Here is a 22,657-nt window from a genome sequence, read left to right on the forward strand (position 1 = left end):
ACCAGAGAACCCTATAGAAACGTTTGTTTGCCCTGACAGGGGAATGTTTGGAACCCGAGAATGGTCAATGGAGCACTTCTGCGCTCCAGTGTCGATCAAGAACTGATGTTTCCTATTCCCCACCAATAATTCAACATAGGGGCCCTTCTGAATAACGGGAATAGGTAAAGGTTCCAAACGCTGCTTCGGGCAATCCTAGTAAGGCAGAACTTCATCAAAGGGAAGTTCCTCAGAAAGATAGACGGCGGAAGGGTGATCAAATATATTTCTTGAGTCCATACTCGAAGTCTGATTTTCCTGTGAAAAAGGTTGCTGGGGATCTCGTAGAAGCTGACCTCTATCAGGACCCCCTGCTCCAGGGCGGCCCCATGGTCGCCTACCCATACCTCCGAATGTGCCTCCTGACCTCTGACGGAGGGCAGGGCACTGTGCTCGCCAGTGACCTTCCTGGCGGCAATAAGCACACTGATTAATATTAATAGAATTTAGAGGAGTATTTCCTCTTGGAATGTACTGACCTCTAGTTTGTGTCGTACCTCCTCTGGGGTGCCTGACAATTTGCTGCAACAATACCTTAGTCTTTAGGTCACCCCTTCTTTTTTCGATTTTCTCTTTCTCGTTATTAACCCGATTTTCATAATACTGAGCCATATGCAAAACCTCTGACTGAGATTTTGCCTGCCAAGCGCTCTCTGAGGACATAATTTGTGACTGGATGTCGGGCAACAATCCACGCACAAATTTGTCCACAAACAACCTCTTCCCCGACTCTGTACCCAAATCCTGTCCACTGAAGTCGGAGAACACCTGTTCAAACCTATTAAAGAATTCAGAGGTACCTTCAGTTTTTCCTTGGACACAGGCCGTAAGCTTGTCCCAAATAATCCTTTTTTCTGGAATTATAGTTTTCAATTTGGCAACTATTCTATCAGGTAAAGTGAGTATTACCTGGGGTGGTTTCTCACCAGCTGGTCGTTCCCCATCTATTCTAGTTAGATTTACCCATGTATCCCCTAACCCCGGCACATCATCTACCGTCCGTACCTGCTTCCATACATCAACAGGTAAAAGCACTGGAAACAATAAATCCATGTCACTTAAGGTGAACACGGAAGACTGCAAAACGGATTCTATTTCTTTATAAAACCCTGTCGGGTTCTTCCTAATATCAGGGACTGATTGTCTGATCGTGTTCACTTCCTGTCGAGAGAACGGGACGTGAACAAACTGTGATACGTAATGTGCTGGGATATCCACCGCGGGAGCACCAGTCGCCGCGTTGGCGGGGATTTCTACTTTTGGGACAAGGGTCGGAGGGACCTCTCTCATAGGCAACTGAGATATAGGGACCTCCGACCGCTTACTGAGTAATAAGGCCAAATCAAGCGCTAAAGCAGCTGTGGAAGTGTCAGGCGAAAAAGCTCTTTTACAAATACCTAATAACTCTGTGGGGCAACCAACCTTCTTTCTTATACATTCTTCCTGCAAGTGCTGTACCATCACTTGAATTACCTTCCTTTGCATTTCTACCGTATATTGACTATATGTATCGTATACCTCATCCGGCGGTATTGATGAATCCGAGATCCATCGAACCGCATCTCTAGTACAGATCCGTACTTCCTCGGGTGCTGATCTTCGGCACGAAAGGAACCGTTTCTGCATATATATCCTATCGTCCTCATCATCCTCATTTTGTAATCTTTCAAAATCCTGTCTAAACTCAAACAATCTATCAACATGTCCATATACTTTCTGTTCGGTATCCCTTGAGAGTGCCAAAGCGTTCAGATCTCTCACCCCTTGTGGGAGATCCGAAGTCTGCAATCTACCCCACATTACACCTAAATGAATCCCCAGTCCTTCAATAAAAACGTTTTTCTCGGGAAAATCGTGCAAATTAGATAATGTTGAAAATACCTTAGTTTGATCACCTTTTTCCATGCAATGTTTAGCCCAAGCAAATAGTTCCTGTTTCCTGCCCGCAGGAACAGTACTACGAGTCACTATCCCCGACCCTGCACCAGGATCTGATTTAATAAACACAGGACTCCCCGAAATCGAAAGTGTAGGTGAACCTAACATGGGTGCAGGGGAAAGAGGTAAAGTAGCAGACGAAATAGACGGAGGAGCGACAACTAAGGAACTAGGGGTAGTAGGCTGTGTAAGAGGAGTAGGAATAACGATAGGAGCAATAGCAGGAATGGGAAGAGCGCCCACAACAGGAGCATACGGAGGTGGCGCTGAAGAATCAGGCCTCCGTTCGTTTAATATTTTCTCAATAAACTCCTCGGAAACATGGAAATCTTTAGAAGGAAAAATTTTCTGGACTCCGAGCGAAAAAGCTCTGTCCATTTTCTGGGTTTCATCTAATCGTTTTTCCTTGTCATATAACAATGCCTTTTCGGCATTCGTTTTATGACGTCGTGCATGTTTATCCCTACTTTTAAGCTGCTGTAATGCTTCCTTTTTCCAATTTTGTAACACATCAAAGGCTGCTGGCCTAGCCTTCTTCTTAAGCAAAATCGACTCTAAGTATTCAATACGGGGGATCTCAAAACTACCATTGATTGGCCACTGAAATTCGGAGGCATTTCTGGTCTGTCTGTGCCAAATGTCATTAAATACAATACTACCAATGCCATACTTACAGTACATAGTACACGCCGGCGACCCCTCCTGTGGTGCCGGACGGCTAAATTCCAAAGATTGTCGATCGCTGCGGAATAGAGCCCTAAAACAGCTAGACAATTTCCCAGGCATTTCTCAAAGAATTGGTGTTACCTGGTCCAATAATTGTGTCTGCAGATACAATACGCCAAATTCAAATTGTCAGGGTTAAATTAAGAGCCGGGTCACGACTACACCTGACCAAACCTAAGGAGGACCGTACGGTTTTCAAAGGACTTCAACTAACAAATTTTACCTGTGTTCAGTGGTTTCGGCAAATCTGCCCGCCTCGGATTTGGACCCTCGTCAAGATGCCGTGTCAGACCGCACGACTATCGCCCAAGGATCGGATCGTGCAGCGCTGCCGAGGTATCGCGTCTCGATCGGTCGGGCCCGCAGAATCACACCGTCCGATCCCGATTCGATAGTCTGCGTCAACCTTCAATGATCCGGCATCAATCTTGAGGGTCCCTATTTGGGCGCCAACTGTGGAAACAGAGAAATTGACATGAGGCCGGGAAGCCCAAATGGAAACACACCAACACAGGTTACAAAGGACCATATAAAGCGCTTTATTTCAAAGTTACAAAGTTACCAAGTTATCAAGGTCAATTGACATGCGAATAGCTATTCGGCCCTCTGACTAACACACGAACCTTCAACGTTAGGTTCGCACTGAAAGTGGGAGAGACCGATCATCGGGATGCTTGGGTTTTTATACATTTAGTACTGCATTGGCCAGCCCTCCTACAAGTTAACCATTTCTGGAACCATGGCTAGGGTTCGTAGCCAGGTCGAACATACAATCTCCATATATTAGATCGGTTCCGCTGATACAGTTACATATTTACACCTAGGTTAAACAGAGGACAGGGTCTTAGTTCATGACCCTAACAAGTAGCCTGCGGACATATTATTCATTCACGTGTGCGGAGGTCACCATGGCCGAAGTCTTACTCGCAATGTCATTCGGCCTCCATTTTGTGATTCGGGGTGACTTCCACACTGCAAGAATACCTAAAATGGCGGCTAGATCCAAGATGGCAGCTTACACGATACATTAAGGTCAAGACCTTGCCGCGGAACCTATGTTCACAAGATTCTTTAGACAGCTTGGCGTAGGCCAACATACATTTAAACAATGCGATTGGGGTCACAATATTATATCGATTTCCACACAGTGGTGTTTGAGAATCGGGTGTCCTTGAGTAAAGGGGTTGTCTTTCAAGGGGTTTGGAGAAAGGTTCAATTTCAAGACAGACTGTTATTGGCTTAGACAATGCTGATGGCTCCAAGTAACAAGAAATGCATACCATGAGCTCGGTGTGGGGTTTGAAGAGCACAGTGTCTAAGTAGTATGTAGAAGGCTAGTGGTCCATGCAAGGAGAACTGCTTATTGTTTGGTGCAATCTCATGTGTAGCCATCTTAGATTATTTGACCCACTGTTAAAAGGGATGACCGACAAATTAAATAAAGCATACATGAAGGCAGAGGTTGGGGGTCTCCCCCTGTGAGGAATTCGACCATCCGCACAGGGAGTGTGCACTCGCCCAAGCTGTTTTGATATTTCTTTTAAAGAAATGGAATATTGGTAGATAAACCTCTGGGAAATGTGTGGGGCCAATCCACACACATTTCCCAATGCTCACCGCACAACAAACACATAGTCAAGTGTACTCTGGGGGACACAGCCTACCGGCGCAGTGCTCGTGTCATGTTCAGCTGGAATGTGACAGCCATGGGTACATCAAAGCATCTTAAGAAGGGACAAGATAACACCTTCCTCCGGCCTTGGCCAGCATAATTAAAATATCAAAGGCTCCATGCATCCTCCCTGCCTATTGTTAAGTTCTGTGTGGTGGCAGCACATACCGATGACAGTTAATTGAAGCAGGCTTGCGAAGAGGCCTGTTCACAGATCTAAAAAAAGGGCAGGAAACCCTGATGCCATCTTGATATGCAATGTGTCAGCTTAAAGCTAGCTCCCACCCCTCTGTATGAAGGGCATTAATTGTCATATCTGGGACAACTGTTTACAGTAGGCAAACCCTGCAGGGCGACACCCTTTCAGAGGGACGAAGTATGTTATTTGATGGAGACAGAATGTCTGTTCTCAACACAAACTTCAAGGGAGACCTGCACTTTGATCAGGAGTCACAGAGAGCTCAATTAACCAGGGAGACACTTTGATCCACAACAGACAGGAAGATGGGTGGGGCTTAGTAGCACATGTTGTTACTCCTTACCTTTCTTGTTGCAAAGCACTCTGGTTATGACCTCACACATAACAGAAGATTGTTGGTGGGGACCCAGGATTGGTCCATTAAGGCAGGCTTAGCATGCACCAATGACTGGGGCCCATTTGGCTTTAAAAGAGGGTTGAGCCCCTCTTTTGGTAGATCATCTGACAACTTTGAAAGGACTAATTTCGACTCTGGCTGAAGGTACAGTCTTCCTTATAGCTTCCGCCAGTGAAAGAAGGACAGGATTTCGAAGAGGGAAGCCATATCCCTCCCCAAAACATCTCCCAGGGAACAGAGGGAGATACCAGGCTCAGAGGACCCGTCCAGCAGCTCCAAAACCGGTACCCAGCCAGCACATAGCGTGTCCTGATAGGTTCTGCCAGAAAACTTCCTAGGTGGGAAGTGCCAGAGAGTCTCTGAACAAAGGGCAAGGCCATTGCTTGCAAACACTCTCCTCATCTTTGGGCCGTCTGCATTAAGAACCATACGAGCCCTGCAAAGAAGCTATGAGGAGTGCCACAACAAGCATCAACCACCGTCCATCTTTTAGACATTTTTGAGGCAGTCGAGCCCTCAAATCACGACCTGCTGCACCACTGACTGGTGTCACACTGCAGTCACTAAAGCCGTCCGAGACGCTTTGATTACCATTCCAGATCCGCCAACCAGCACAGAGACAACGATTCTTGACCCCGAGCTGCCGTGTAGGCAAGCCTGCAACCGTCCGTCCATCCTAGCTTGCCCAACTGCAGCTGTCTCCTGTCTTGAACTCTGTCGCAGGAGCTGCAAAGCATCCTGGAACCGACTAGATGCTGTTGAGCATCAAGATCATCTTCTAAAGCACCAGGTACATTGTGGCTCTGTCCCCCTGATCCTTCTCTGAAAGGCCCATAGTAACATTTACGACCCCTTGTTCCTTGGTGCTGAAACCAAATAACCTTGAACAGTTAAGACTGATTGATTTACCGACTACCCTCCTATCAGTATCCAGAGTGCATCCTCTGTGTTCCTTTGCAGGGTGGGTTGTATTTTGTAGTATGCTAGAACTGTCTGTTGTAATATTAATAAAGTAGACATTTGTACACAACCTTGACTGGACAGTCCCTTTTATCATTGGGTAATAATTGTATTTACGCTGTATTGCAACTAATTAACGATCCACGACCTTGCGCAGATAAGCCTGCTGTTCCGCCCACGTTACCAAAATTGGACAAGGAGGTTTATAGTTCACTTGTGTTTCCAATCTATTCGGATCCCTTCTGGTGTACTAGAGGTGTGGGGCACATTGAAGGTTTAGAAACCAATATTATATTATAATAATATTATATGATTATAATATTATATTAATCAATCAATTATGCTTCTCTACTGCTCTGAATCACCACCATAGTGCTCTCAAGGCACCCATCCTTGTCCTAGATTTGTGGGTGTATTGTGTCCCTACCCAGCGATCGCCAGCCCTTAGTCTGCTGAAGGAAAATAAAAATAGATGATTAGAGATGGATGAGGTATAGAAAGGATAGTAGGAAGAATCAGGCTGGATGCATGAGGGGTTCACGCTATCCTAAGTATATGAAACGTATGATTGACCAGGTCACCTGTAGGATAGGCAATGACTTTTAAAGCTCTACAGACGTTGGCTGCTAAGCTCAAAGACTACAAAGTCCAAATATAAGAACCTACTCCTGTTGGGTTTACCACTACAAAATGCCATGCCATGGTGATGAAATATGTTCAGACTGGACCCACCAATATGTGAAGAATTAAGGCAAGTGAGGCATAGACTACCCCTCCCTTTGACACTGGTAAGTAATAATAGTGGTGACACCGGCGGTCCAGATTCAACAAATAATCTGTTGGTCAGGTACTTGTTTCAAAACTGGTTAAAACACACATTTATTCCAAATATGATCAACAAAAGTGAAAAGAACGGATTATGACAATCATTTTGATGTCTTCAACTCATACAATTATTTCATCGTTGGTCAAAACATCAATTTTGTGAGGTTAGTAGCATATGACTTTGGTGCATTGTTTTACTTCAGTACACTCATGGCAAGTCGTCGCCACCAATATGCGCCACTACCATGTAGGAAAACTCATAATGCTGCCTTCACCCTAGATGCCCAGTGAAATCTTCCATGCCAGAGTGAATATGTGTCCTCACTGGACTCACCAATGTGAGCCAGTACCATGTAGTAACACTCCTCATACTGCCTTCGTCCTTGATTCCCAGTAACAAATAACATGCCATGGTAAATATGTATGTCCAAAATAGAACAGCCGCTGTGGGCCAGTACCACATAGGAATGCTCATTAAGCTGCATTCCACCTTGAAGCCCAGTAAACAATGCCATACCACAGAAAATATGGTCAGACTGGACCAACCAATGTGGGCCAGTACCACATATGAACACCCAATATGCTGCCTTCACCCTTGATGCCCAGGAAATAATGCCATATCACAGTAAAGAAATGTCCAGAATGGGCCCACCAGTGGGGGGTAGTACTACATAGATATACACTCATGATGTTGCGTTTACCCCTGCATTTATTTATTTATTTGTAAAGCGCATCCGGGCCCAAGGGCAACTGGGCGCATAGGGCAGGTAATGGTTACATACAGTACAGGTAATAAAGCTCAACAGGAATATATACAGGTTATTACTGGACATCACCTTAATGCCTAGAAAAACCATGCAATTGTATAGTAACAGCTGTCATCCCTTACACAACCTCTTCAACCCTCCTACGCCTCTAACACTGCAATCAGAGCCCCTGCGCACAGGTATCAACATTCACACAGCATCATTCATTCTTCATTCACTCTCACAATGACACACACTGATCACCCATACAGCATTCGTCTGCTTTCTCATTTACATGTACACCCAAACAACATACACTCTCTCATTCACGCACCCACTTACAAACACAAACTCATAGATGCACACACAAAGACATTTACTTTAATTCTTAACTTCAACCTTCCTCCGGATTCCAGTCCACACAGCCTGGCCGTGCATGCTATGAGGGACCTCTGACTTCTTTGCTGAATACAAGCGGAACCAGGACGCCCAGATTCCTGAGGATTTGGTGCGCTATACAAATAAAATACAATACAAGAGAGTGCCTGCTGACTCCTGCATATGTGTGGTGGAGCCGGAACAGCTCCATCGCACTGCCCCTCGGCCCGTGGAGGTGCAAGAGTGCCCCTCACACATTCAGGACTGTAGTACCCCAGCCTGCATCCCCAATGGGCTATGCAAGGCCGGTAGGAAGAAAAATGCCCCCGGCCTTGCATGGCTCATTAGCCATGCACACTGGCGTACTACTGAGGGATTGCTCAGTGTTTACACTTGACTGGTGCTGCTCCTCCATAATCACGAGGGTACTGGCAGGTCAACGTCCCCTTTATGGACGAGCCATCACTGTCGAATAGTATTCTTGGTGGAATGGGCAGCCAATGTATTTTTTCTTGGGATTGGGGAGATATAGTCCCATTTGTTGGTTCTGGTGATTATGTGCTGTACACGCATGACAGCTTTTATGGCGTGAGGTAGCAACCCCAGCGAGGAGGGCATTGCCGCTGTCTAGCTGTGAAATCACAAAGGACTCCAATTGATGGAGAAAGGAGTGGGTCCTGTGGAGGAGCTCTAGATGGTACCTGGAGGTTTGAGATCGTTGTGTGATATGTTGGTGAAAGCGTACATCACTATCATGAAAGAACCGACGCAATGTTGCTGATGGGGCCAGTGCTTTTAATTCCATTTTATTTAGCCATGTTATGGGTGGCCTTATTTTTCAAGGGTTGCCAAGTTCTTAGGTTGCTCTTCAGACCGGCTCTTGTAATCCAGGTTTTGATGGTTGAGAGCTAGACACTGGGCTGTGAGATGTCCTGTGAACAATTTGCCGCAATATATCGCTGTGTGTCAGCCGCATACTGTGAATGGTGAGGAGTGATTCTAGAAGATATATTGAAGATGAGCAGGGAGAGGATGAAACCGTGAGGGACTGCGCTTGAGACAGAGTGTTGCTTTGATCTGAAATTACCCATCTGGACTGATTGGTGCTTGTTAAATGGTAGAAGATGAGCCATCCAAGGGCTTTGCCAGTGAATCCCATTCTGTCTGATAATAATTTGATTAACAAAGTGGGAGCCACTGTGTCTCAGGAGGTTAGCTCAGGGGCAACGCGTTCACTTTAGAAGCAAGGCGACACAGAGCAACACAGGTTCGATCCCCAGGTCCGCGGTTAGATATTAAGCGCGTTATAAATAACCTATCATCATCATATGTTGAAGGCAGCAGATCTAGAATGACTGGGAGGAAGGAGTCAACTTTTTCTTTAATATAATAACTTGTATGGTTGTTGTTCTTGTGCTATTATTGTCATCAGAAACCAGACAGTTTGTCATGTATTTCCCTCTGCTGTCTGGAAACCCTTTGGGTTATCAATGAATCAATCCTGTGGCTAGAGGTGGACAAACCAGGTGCAGCTGGCACTAGCACGGGCCAAGTGACTGGCTCAAGCTTCTGTAGTGTTTCGAGCCGCTGGTCATGGAAAAAGGAGCTGTATCCCCACCTGCTCACATAGAGAGAGAAAAAGCCTGACGAGTTGGAGGCGGGCAGCGTCTGCCTGACCACACAGACCGCAAACCCCCTCCCACAAGATTTAACCCTTTACCCCACTCCCACACACAGCTTCTTTAAAAAAATTCGGTATTTTTCGTTATTTATGTTTTGTTATAAATGCATGTGTTCTTTTTTCCCGTTTTTAACAGTGTATACCGCAGAAGGCTATCTATTCTTTCATTGAGTGCGTATTATACACCTGAAAACGTAGAACCACTGCAATGCAATTAAAATACAGCTGCATAAAAGTGACTGGAGGAAGGCCATCAACGCTGTCTTTCTTTCATGGCACGATCTTAAATACTTCCCCAGAGCAATGAGCTGAAGAGGTGACTGGTACAGCTGCTCTACAGGGGGGAATGGGAGACCCGCCCCCTTAAGAAATGTGCAGCTTCCTTTAGTCTTGACTCTCCTATAATTGGACAAGACTGCATCTCTGCGCCAATGTGGGCCACTTTCATGACTAAGAGCTCTGCACGCTGGCAGTTCTACCCAATGGACCAATGTGCTTTACAATGGACCCTCTCCAATAACTTTTCCCAAACTGATGTGGCCGAAGAGACTTTTCAATCCGTTCTTTATGAAAAGTCACTAATGTGGACCACTTTGTTTTCCAGGTCCAGAACTATTTTGTGGTCCAGACCAACTCTGTACCGGGGAATGGTTTATAGAGAAATGGGATTGGCTGTAGGACAGCGCTAGCCAGGAATGATGGCTCCTCTTCTGGCTGCATGCTGTATGTTTTGCAGATTTCTCGATAGTACTGATTGCTCCAGAGGCGAATACCTTTTGTATGGGGAAGGCGGCAGCTCATCCAAGCAAGTGGGGGGCTGAAGGACATCAAGAAGCCTCGGGACCTGCAGGATGATAATCAAGAGGAGGTGGACAGGGGGGTAGGTAGGTCTTGAAGGAAGTTAAACCTTAAGGGCCTTATTTAGCCAGTTCTTCGACTGGAAATACCGCAAGCGGCAATTACAATTCCATGTGGTATTTCTGAATGGCTGCAAGCATTATTATTCTATTTTTTTTAAAAAATCAATTCCCCTCTCATTTTGAGGATGGAAATCGTGTGACTACAGTAGCAGCGTCCACTTGTACTCTCAAAAACATGTTAATGAACTAAAGGGCCACTCCTGACCTTTTTGCGCATCACGTGGCCAAGGTGCGGAGAAGGTATAATCAGAGACGCCCCTTTTCTTTCCCTTTCTTTCCGCCTTTAGATGTCCCCAAGGTCCTCTTATCTGCATTCCTGCATAACATCTCTGGCTTAAGTAATACATAAAAGAAGGAATGGGAGCGGGGGTGCTGTGACACTACTGAGGGGAGCTCTGAAGCAGCAAGGGCCCCCAATACCCACTGGGTCCTGAAATATGGGGTAACCAGGAACCATCTTTAATCCTAAACCCTAAATCTGGATTGCAGATGCCACCACCTGCACAGGCTCTCTACTATATAATGTGTTTGTTTCAATTGACCAAACTGGGGCAGTCAGAGAATGAAAAGTAGTCCCCTGTGATGGCAATGACCCTTGTGCCTTCATTGTACTTAAGGGCATGTGAAGCCATCTCCAGAACTACTGGGGAGGACGGGCCCAACAGGAGATGCATCTACAGGAATGCAATGGTGGCCCGATGAGCTGACGCACTCAAAGGTTGGGACCTCAGACATTGGGTACGCCGAGGAACATAGGCTTCACGATGGACAGAGTTGTTCGAAGAAGTGGTTTCCATAATGAAATCAAATATTGCAAATTCTCAAAAGAGCATGAAATTGTGGTTGGATTTAGCGCAGTTAAACAACTCCATAAAAACGTCCTAAAAGATACAATGAAGAGAACCCAAAGAGCGCCATGGGCAGCAAAGCACCTCTTTGGATGAAATCTGAGTGATAAATGCAATCGGGAGAGTGAGGACAGCAAGACAGACATCTGGGTAAATCTGGGTAAAATATACAACACAATCCTCTGGGGAGATGCTCCACTCTGAGCAGATGGTAAGCACAGGGCTGCAATGGACAAGCCTTTTGCGGGAGGGAGATCCTGGTACATTTATTTCATCTTTGATGACGTCTCACTCCCCTGGCCAAGACGATCTATGTGCTATGTTGCTGGGCTCAGGTCTTGTGCCAAGAGATATAATCGGGTGGGATAACACTATCCCTGTGGCACCAGAGCATTTTACTTCCTATCTTAGAAAGGGGACAAGAAGCATTGCCTGACTAGCTGCCATTTTATTGCCCTTCTCCATGATACAGGCAAGCTTGTTGCCAGGGCCGGCATTAGGGCAGGGCGTGCCATGCGACCGCCCAGGGTGCCATAGCCACCAAAGGCGCCATTAGCCCCCAGCCACGCCAGCTCGGGGGAGTCTTTCAAGGGCTCCCTCGAGCTGGCATAGTGGGAGAAGGCACGGCAGGCACCCTTTTGTTATTAAATGCGCCTGCAGTGGCGGGGAGCATTTAATAACAATAGGGTGCAGATGAAAAGCATCAGCACCTTATTGAGATGATTACCTCACTGCTTCGATGTGGGAGCGAGGTGGTTTTCATTAGAATAGGGTTCTCATGCATTAGCATGAGTGCCCTATTCCAGTGATTAACTCCCTGCTCAGGTGCCGGAGCAGGGAATTAAAAAAGAATTGCCCCGCACGCCCCTGGTCAATGCGGGGAGTAGAGGGTGCCAAATTCTTATTAAACCGCCCAGGGACTGCCGCCGCTAAGGACACACTGCTTGTTGCTAATATACTGCAGGGGTCTGCAATCTTTGGCTCTTCAGATGCTTTGAACAACAACTCCCATAACCCCTCAACATTGACTATGCTTACTAGGGTTAATGGGAGTTGTGGTGCAAAACATCTGCAGAGCCAAATGTTGCAGACCCCTGTATAAGCATCCAGTGCTGAAGAAAGGGGTGTGATCCCTTTGACACGTACTGGTTTTGGACCTGGTCATTCTACATCAATAAATGCCTTGGTTCTGATGCGTTTATGATATGATATGGCATTTATAATGCGCCTGTACACAAGTGTTTTTAGGCACGAAAAGACAGGAAACAAGGAAGGACAAAATAACGATCTTACTAGGCCTTGTGTAATTCAGATCGTGCAAGTGGGGGGAAGGGGAAAAGTGCCAGGGGGGAAGGGAGGTGCAGTTTACTCACAAGTGCAGGCAGTGGGTGGCTCATAAGTGCAGAGAGAAGGGACTGTAGGGTTGCAGATAGAGACCCTTAAGAGCTGGAGAGCCCGGAGGCAGTGCGAGGGAAACTGGATATGCAGTACACTGGGCCCGAGTTCAGAGGGTGACCAGGTGACCAGTGCACGGAGCAGTCAGGTGCATAAGCAGGCGAGAGGAAGAGAGAAAGCGGAAGCGAAAAGGAAGATCTTGAGTTGCTTCCGGAACCGGAGGTGGTTCTGCTTACGTTTGAGAGAGGCAGGCAGGCTGCTCCAGAGGGATGCACCAGCCGAAGAGGTAGATCTGCCCCAAACTCTCTGCTTGGAGAAGCGTCTGACCATCAGAGAGTTGGAGGTAGATGAGTGTAGAGCTCGAGAAGGAAGACGTTTTGGAAGAAAAAGCTGGAGGTAGAGTGGTGCCAGGGCCCAGAAAGCCTTGTGAACAATGCAGAGGATCTTGAAGTTGATCCTTGCAGCCACGGGGAGCCAGTGAAGGGATTTCAGAGCTGGAGAGATACGATCCCAGGGCTTGAGGCCAAGAACAAGACTTGCAGTCCTGTTCTGGATACATTGTAATCATCGAACAGTAGAGGAAGGAAGATTTAGAAAGAGAATGTTGCAATAGTCCAGCCTATAAAGGACCGGGGCTCTTGAAACAGTGAGCTTCTGGGGGAAAGTGCGAAAATGAAGAATACCTCTGAGGAGGTGCAGCTGATAGTTTGACTTCTTAGAGACGTTGGAGATGTGAGGAGAGAAGGAGAGGGTGGAGTTGAAGATGACGCCAAGGTTCGTAGCCTCACAGGAAGGAGCAGGAAGAGTGCCCAGCGTGGGATGCCAGAGAGAGAAAGGGAAGGAGGGAGCGAGTGTCCCAATGAGGAGGCTCTCAGTCTTACTGGCATTAAGGCAGAGATCATTTGCAGACCATCATTACTGAATTTCGGCCAAACAGTCTGGTATGAGAGAAGAAGCAGAGGTGGCTGAGGGGAGCCTGAAAGAGAGCGGAGTGTCATCCGAACAACATTGAAAATTGGAGGAGAAAGTAGCCATACGGTCGGCAAGAGATGCCATGTAGTGGTTAAAGAGCCAGAAGAGAGGTTAGCACCACAAGTAGAGAGAGCAAATAGAAGAGAGGAAAGACCCCAGTTGGACCTGAGAGGGGCAGTCAGTGAGAAAGGAGGTCAACCAGGCCAGGGCCTGATCAGTCATTCCAAGGTTGTCCCCGAGATGATTGAGCAGGATGGCATGGTTGACCGTGTCAAAAGCAGAGGATAGACCAAGTAGAACGAGGACAGAAGGCAGATTAGGGTCAATATTGGACAATGCAGGGTCCTCAGCTCCATTCCATATGTTTTTGTGTGGCCTTTACTTTGGAAGTTGATAAAGTTAACCACATATTTTAATGGGCTTAATTTGCTGGTTGCGGAATTGATATTGTTACATTGGAAATGATAATGGTCTTGTATAGGGACAGCTTGGTTAGCAGAAGACTACATAAGCATGACACGCTGACAAGCAAAATCCAGACAGACGTTGGCTTGAAACCAGGATGCTTTCTTGCACCCATATTGTTCAACATCGACCGGGCTTCTCATGTTACAGAAAAGAAGGATTGAGTTAGCCAGGCACAGTATAACGCGACGTGTCAACCCTGGGTCCGCAAAAAGGTTGATGAATGCTTTGAATGATTACTGCTGGGGAAATGGTGTACTTATTCATTTCCAATTCCTGTTTGCATCCTCCAAACAGCTTCTAATAAATCAATTCCTTTGTTTACTGCAGCACTTAAACATTCTTTTTTGACAGCAATATTCCCGAGCCCCTTAAACATGCAGTGATCTCTCCTCTACTGAAAAAGGCACATCTTGATCCAACAATAGCGGAGAATTACCGCCCTATTTCACTGCTTCCAGTTCTTATGAAACTGATGGATTTGATTGTAACCCCCCCAGCTATCTGCCTTTCTTGAATCTAACCCCTTTCTCAATTTCTTTCAGTCCGGCTTCCGCCTCTGTATGGGAACGGAATCGGTTACGGTTGCGCTGATGGACGACATTGCCCTGCTTCAGGACTGCGGAGAGGTGGGAGATTTGATTCACTTTGACCTATGTGCAGCCTTTGGTACTGTTGACCATCAGAACCTGCTGCAGTGTCTTCAGGGGGCAGGAATTTCAGGCTCTACGCTGAGGTGGCTCTCCTCCTTTATTTCATCTCTTTTCTTACAGCCTTGAACTGTGCGGTTCCTCAAGGGTCTGCTTTGTCTCATTTATTTTTGTATGCTGACATGCAGATTCTTTTTATCTCAACTTACCATCATCTGATCCTCCCCACAAGCTGAAGGACTGTCTATCTGCGGTCGGTGATTGGATGGCCAACAATTGGCTTAAGCTCAATGGAGATAAAACAGAGGTCTTGCTGGTCTGGCTCAACAACATGGGACAGCTCTGGACCTGTGAGTATTGGCCAACTTCCCTTGACCCTTGCCCCGGACCCCACTCCGATAGTGAAGAGCCTAGGGATCAAACTAATGATAGGCTCTAGAGAAGCCCAAATCTCTGCAGTTTGCCAACTTGGCTACAACAAACTAGAAGTACTGAAAAAAGTCTTACCATTCCTGACGCCGGAGTCTAGGACAAAAATTGTGACCGTTTCCATCATGGGATCCCTAGACTACTGCACCAGCATTTACCTTGGCCAACCTGAGGCTCTATTACAACGCCTACAGACTCTCCAGAATGCAGCCGCGGGCCTTGCTCTTGGAGCTCCTAGACTAACACACTCCCAAGACTTACTCCGCCAACTTTACTGGTTCCCTGTTCGGAGGCAAGTTTAACATTCTCTGCCTCATTCATTGTGTCACCTGTGAGGCTGAGGAAGCATTTCTACGATCCAGGCTTATGCCCTTTAAGCCCAGACGGCTTCTTCGCCCAGCTAATCAATCGTTGCCATACATTCCCAAATTCCGGTGTGCCGGAGCTGGAGGAAGATCCTTTACGGCACTTGCTCCCATGCTCTGGAACGCTTTGCCGCCCGGGCTTCCTAATATTCCAGAATATCTTCTTATTCAAAAGAAACTGAAAACCTATTTGTGTTAGCCCTGTTTGTTTGAAGTGCCTCTCTTTCTTTCACTCCTTCTCAGTGCCTTTATGCCTCTCTGTCGCTCTTTGTGCTCTATAAATGTTCATACAATACAATAAAAAACAAAAATCAAGAGTGTGTGGAGGTCAAACCAAAGAGCAAAGTCGTGCATTGCGTGTCACGAAATCGAAGCAGGTGCTGCCCAATGCTATATTGGGATCATTCCTACATGCCAACATTCTGGAGCACCAGGAAGGGAGATTTCAAAACAGAAAGTAGGAGAAATGGATTTCCCCATAGGATTGCATTTGGGTAAGAAATAATTTGGGCGGGAGAAAGTAAAAGTAAAAGATCACATGAGAAACGAATACATTAATCAGCTAAACTGATGGCCTTTTGTAAGTCTTTGATATTGAGTTTTCCCTTCTCCATCGGTTTTCAGTATATAAGAGGAAATGTTCCCTTTTTGACACACTGGTCAGATATTTGGGACCCAGATATTTGGTCGGACCTCAGTATAACCCAAAAGTAGGATTGTTTGATTGGCCCTCTGCCTGGCAGCAGCAACCCCAGCACAGGCTGCCCGTTTAGAGCCGGGCATCACCTCAATGGAAAGAGACGCCTTGAGAGTATATAAATGGATTTCTGTGGTAACATATGCTTCGGTGAATCTTGGCTTTCTTGTAGAAATATTGAAAGAAATGTTAGTATTGTAATGTTTGTTGAATTAATCTAAATAAAGAGGAGAAAAATAAATATTGAAAGAGGCCCTATATTCACTTCCCGTTCTTTGGGGATAGACAGTTTATTAATGGCCGGGGTAGAATGGATAGCACAGAGCGCATTAAAAAGTTAATAATTTGTAGAATACACAAAATATCTGGATGATTTAAAAACCCCTTGGCACTCTATTTGCCCACTTCTATACCATGTAAGGCCAAGATCACATATGCAAATTCGTTTCAACGAGATACCCAGGATGCGGGCATGTGGGCGCTAGAGCTGGAAAACCGTGGGGAATGAGTACATGCAGGTTATATGGAAACCTTAAAGGGCTTGCCAACTTCCTGTGACGGATTCAAACACTGAGCGAGGGCTTTTTCTTCTTAGGATAAGATGCGAAATAGAATTGCTGAAAGCAAAGCACTGATGGAAGTGAGGTATTATCATTATTATTATTATATTATATGATATGATATGGCATTTATAAGGCGCCTATACACAAGTGTTTCAAGGCGTGACAAGGCAAGGGGGAGGAAAAAGGGAGGACAAAAAACAACGATCTTACTAGGCCTAGTGACATTTAGATCGCTAAAGTGCTGGGGAACAGAGAGTGGAGAAGTGCCGGGGGGTGGGAGGATGGACAAGTTCAGAACAAAGGAAACAACAGGAAACAACAAGTAGTGCAGCCAATGGGTGGCAAGTGCGGGTGCTAAAAAGTGCACACAAGTGACTAATAAGTGCAGGAGATAGGACTGTCGAGCTACAGATACAGACCACAAGTGTGGGTTTGCATCTGGACAGGCAGGGACCTGGTCCCAAATTCAGAGGGTGGCCAGGTGACCAGTGTGTGGATCAGACAGGAGATCAGCAGAGGAGAGGAATAGAGAAGGCAGAAGCAAAGGGCAAGTTCTTGAGGTGCTTCTGGAACCAGAGAAGGTTCTGCTCAAGTTTCAGAGAGGCTGGGAGGCTGTTCCAGGGGGAGGCACCAGCCGGAGAAAGAGATCTGCCCCCAACTCGTTGCTTAGAGAATCCACTGACCCCCAAGGAGTTGAAGGTGGAGGAGCAGAGAGCTCAAGTAGGAAGATATTTTGGTAGAGAGAGTTGGAGGTATTGCGGTCCCTGGTCCCAGAAAGCCTTGTGGACGATGCAGAGGGTCTTGAACTTGATCCTGGATGCCACTGGGAGCCAATGAAGAGATTTCAGTGCTGGAGAGATACAATCCCTAGGCTTGAGGCCAAGGACAAATTCACAGTCCTGTTCTGGATGAGTTGGAGAGGACGGAGAGTAGAGGCAGGTAGATTTAGAAAGAGGCTGTTGCAGTTGTCCAGCCTAGAGAGAACCAGAGCAATGGAGACAGTGAGATTCTGGGGGAAAGTGAAGAAAGGATATATTATTATTATAAGGGTATTTATTGAGCGCGGACCTAGCTTGGAGAAGCAACGCAGCACTTTACAAGTCCTAGAGGGAAGTGCAAGGTTAGAAAGCAGAGAAACAAGGGATCAACGCAAGGGAACGGGGCGTCAGCAACAAAGAAGGAAGATGACGGGCAATTCAGCTGCAAGCAACCAGGGGAGGAAAAGGGGAAGCAGAACAACCATTTCTAGGTTAGTTGGGGAGTGGAGGGCTGTGGACCTCTGTGTTAAGGAGGAGAAAATCTTTGAAGACGAAAGTGTGGTTTGCCTTTCTCACTCTTTGTAAAAAAAGTTTTAAATTGATTTTCAAACCTGCAATTAATTAATTTAAATGAAGTATAATTACGTGTATTTGGGCCTCATTAGGAGTGTTGCGGTAAGGCAACAACAGTGCCGCAAGTGCTACCAGCGCCATTGTTACCTATCCGCAATATTCTGAGTTTGCTCGCGGGTGCCGCTCTGGACGCCTGGTCAGACCAGACGTCCAGAGCGGCACCCGCGAGCAGAACAGGATGCTAACAATGGTCCCGTCATTAACGGGACCGTTGTTAGCATCCTCCCCATTCCCATTGAGCCCTATCAGGGCTCAAATGGGAATGGGGACATACCGGGACCGGGTCCCGAAAATGGGAATTACTGGGCCCGCAAGGGTCGGAATGGCCTGGTCATTCCCATTTTTCAGGACCCGGACCCGAGTTTGGGGGCAGCCATGCCAGTAAAAACGGCATGGCTACCTCCAAACTCGTCATGAGGCCCTAAGTGTTTATTTGTAATGTCATTTACAAATCTCACTGGCCATTAATGATGGTTATACTATCTACAGACAAGACAGGACAGGACAGAGGGGCGGAGGTGTGGCCATCATAGCCAAAGACTCCCTTGACATTAGAAGAACACAGGCAGAAATAGGCCTCAACGCAGACTACCTACCCATCAAACTCACAATCTCCCAGAACACTACTATTGCATTCCATCTAGTGTATCGCCCCCCAGGACCTGCCAATGACTTCCAAGAAGCCCTTATCCACTCAATCTCAGACAACCTTAAAAAAACATCCAAAGTCGTGCTGCTGGGACACATGAACCTAGGGCTCAACGACACCAAGGACCACAACGCCCAATCCTTACAAAAGGCGCTTGCTTCGCTAGGATTCCTCCAAGCTATCACTAAAACCACACACATCAAAGGACGCACACTAGATTGGGTGACACAACATAACTGCCTAATCCTCCTCCACGACATATCTCCCATCCCATGGTCTGACCACCACTGCATCAACTTTCACGTCGACGCCTCACCAGAACCGGCAAGGCCCTCCTTCCTTCTGCCGGCATGGCTTTCAAGGAGCTCTAAAAAACTAACCAAGGATTCACTCCTTCCCCATCTGCTCACACCAGCTCTTCAATCCCCCTTCCAGAACGATCCCACCATCCTAGCCAACACATTCAGCCAAGCGATAACCACAGCGGTAGATGCCATCGCACCTCTCACCGCAAAAAAAGCTAAAAAAACCAAACATTCCAACGCATGGTTTACACAAGAACTTGCGGATCTCCGTACTCAGAAGAGAGTGCTACTGACCATTTGGAAAAAGCACCCCTCCGAGACAAACAAAACTGCCTTCAAGTCTATTTCCAAAGACTACAAAATAGCCACTACACAGGCTAAGGCCGACTCATATAACACTAGGATCAGCAATGCCAACTCTGATACTAAGGAAATCTTCGCTATATTCAGGGAATTGGAATCTCCATCCTTACCACCTTCCACCATCACCAAAGATGAGACATGGTGCAACCAAATTCAAGCAGCCATGCTACACAAACTAGATACCCTACACTCCAAAATCCTAGCGCACCAAAAAGCACTATCCGCTCTACTTGACCGCACTAAAGTTCCGTCAGCCCAATCGCCAGACGTTCCAAGTCAAGTACCTAAATTTGAATTCTCGAACATGACTGAATCTGAGGTCATTGCACTCATACAATCCATTAAGCCCTCAAACTGCAAGGGAGATACCTGCCCCGCCCACATTATCAAAGATTGCGCTCCAGCCCTGGCTCCTATCATCACTGCCTTCATCAACGCCTCTTTCCAATCATCGCATGTACCGACCTCTCTAAAAGAAGCTTGGGTCAAACCTCTCCTAAAAAAAACCTCTCTCGACCCCTCCATCCCTGGGAACTACCGTCCCATCACCACCGTCCCTTTTCTGTTAAAGATCTTGGACAAAGCAGCCTACCTGCAGGTTCAAAAGTTTATTGAAGACAACCACCTCCTTGGCCTACGCCAGTCGGGCTTCCGCCCTCGACATGGTACCGAGACGGCACTACTTGACCTAAAAAATCAAATAGATGACCTAAGAGATGCGGGCAAACCAGCTCTCCTCCTGCTCCTTGACCTCTCTGCGACCTTCGATCTGGTCGAACACAAAACGCTATGCCACCATCTCACAAACTCAGCCCACTTCTCCACCAAAGCATGCGATTGTATCTCCTCGTTCCTTCAAGAGAGGGTAATGAAGGTCTTCTCTGACTCCGCTAATGCTATGCCCAGCTCGATCAAATGCGGAGTCCCACAGGGCTCCTGCATAACCCCCACACTCTACAATCTCTTCACGAGGCCTCTCTTCAGGATTCTGGACTCCTTGGGCATCTCATATACAAACTATGCAGACGACACACAGGTCCTCATCCCCCTGCCAGGTGAATACACCACAGGCCTGGACACACTCAACAGGATCTATGCCACCATCCAATCATGGATGGCTGAGAACTGGCTCTGTCTAAACAGTGATAAGACCGAACTACTGCTTGTCGGCTCCCCATCTACACTGGGCAAACTTGACGCCAACTATCAATCTTTCACCGTGGATAATATTCCCATCAGAGTCTCCCAAACCATCAAAACATTGGGTGTATATCTAGAATCCAGCCTCACCATGGACAGACAGGTCAATGCCGTCGCCTCCTCCGCAGCATATCACTCCAAACTCATCAATGCCATCAGGCCCTTCCTATCTCAGCAAAACTGCATCTCAATTGCCAGAGCCATTATCGGCTCCAGACTGGACTACTGTAATGCGTTGTTCATTGGAACCTCCCAAAAAAACCTCACCAAACTCCAGATTGCACAAAATAATGCCTTAAGAGCTGCTACGGGCACCTCACGCAAGGAACACATCTCAGGGATCAGGAGGCAGGTGCACTGGCTCCCCATCAAGGAAAGGGTAGTCTTCAAAAATTTGGCCCTTACACATAAATGTCTGCACGATCAGGCCCCCCCTTATCTGACACAGAGGATCACCAGACAAACAGTCACCAGACCGTCTAGAGTAGCCTATGCTAATCGCATCACTGTCCCGCACACGCGTAGAGTGCGGGCAGGAGGCACTAGCTTCCCTTCTATGGCGGCGACCCTATGGAACAACCTCCCAGCTCAGATTAGATCAATTGATTCTCACACAGCCTTCCGCAAGGCCTAAAAACCCAGCTCTTTGTATAAAAGAGCCTGTCAGTCTAGGTCTGCACCTCCACTATATCACCTAGCACACTCTCTGTTATGCCTCGTGCTACCTAGAAAAGTATATGAGTAACTAACTGTAACTTTCACTGTATACCCGCCGTAACTATGTCATTGGACTGTATATCGTATGTAACCCTGTAACTGAATCTACCTAAGTATACCTTCTGGGGCCGCTTACAGTAACACTCAAGCAAGCCTTCTTTAAATCTCCTTATAGCGCCTCCTTGCCTCTGGGCTGTAGTGCGCTCTACAAATACTAAAATAAAATAAAAAATAAATAAAATGTATGATATAAACTGTATCTAGGTTCCTGTAAAAAAGATTAAATACATGCATACATAATTGTAAAAAAAATGACATTATTTCTGGGAATTTAGCACTTCAACCTCAGTACTTTTGAAATAAGTAGAGCAAAATCACCCAGAAATTGCTAGCAGCTAGTTCATGAAAATGTGTGTCACTGACACGATCATCTTGCTCAGGACACCTAGTAGTCAAATTGTTCTAATATTGAAGTTTTTAATTATTTTAACGAGTAGTAAAGTAGAAATTACACAGGACCCAGCAGGCATGGCCCGTCGTCCATTCCCTGCTCTGTTCAGTGACAGACGTCTTCACCACACCTCTTATCTAAAGCATGTGCCTGACTCCTAGAGGTGGGGCCATTGCACGAAGACTCAACACTCCATCAGTGGTCACCATCTTTACACCCTCCCATGTGCCCCACCGGTCCACCCAGCGTGACGCAGCATACCCAAGGCTCCTTCTGAAGTCAGAAGAGAGAGGTCAATGACCTGATGTTTCCTGCATCATGTAAAGGAGCTAGCGACACAAAAGGTCAATGACCCGCCATGTCCAAAGGTATGCAAGAAAGTATTGAGGGAAATGGAGAGGTCACTGACCTCTTGTTCCGGGGTAGACTGGCCTATAGGGAACTCTGGAGATGTTTACATGGGGTATTACATGTGGGTGAAGGGTGCAAGGGGCTGCAAGATCTAGTTCAGATTTCCAATGCAGACGGCAATAAAACAATGGCGTTGTCAGGGGGAAGGGAGACTCCATTGGTGCAGCAGACCCAGACAAGGGGGAGACCTATTATAGAGGGAGTCTAGGAGGCGCCCAGTCTAGTTTGTCCCTGAACCGTAGTTGTATATGCCACATAATAGCACATATGTACCCACAGAAATGGGGCAGTATATAATTGCACAC

This window comes from Ambystoma mexicanum, chromosome 3p, assembly GCF_040938575.1.
Source record: "Ambystoma mexicanum isolate Mex_15411 chromosome 3p, UKY_AmexF1_1, whole genome shotgun sequence".
Taxonomy (NCBI): Eukaryota; Metazoa; Chordata; class Amphibia; order Caudata; family Ambystomatidae; genus Ambystoma; species Ambystoma mexicanum.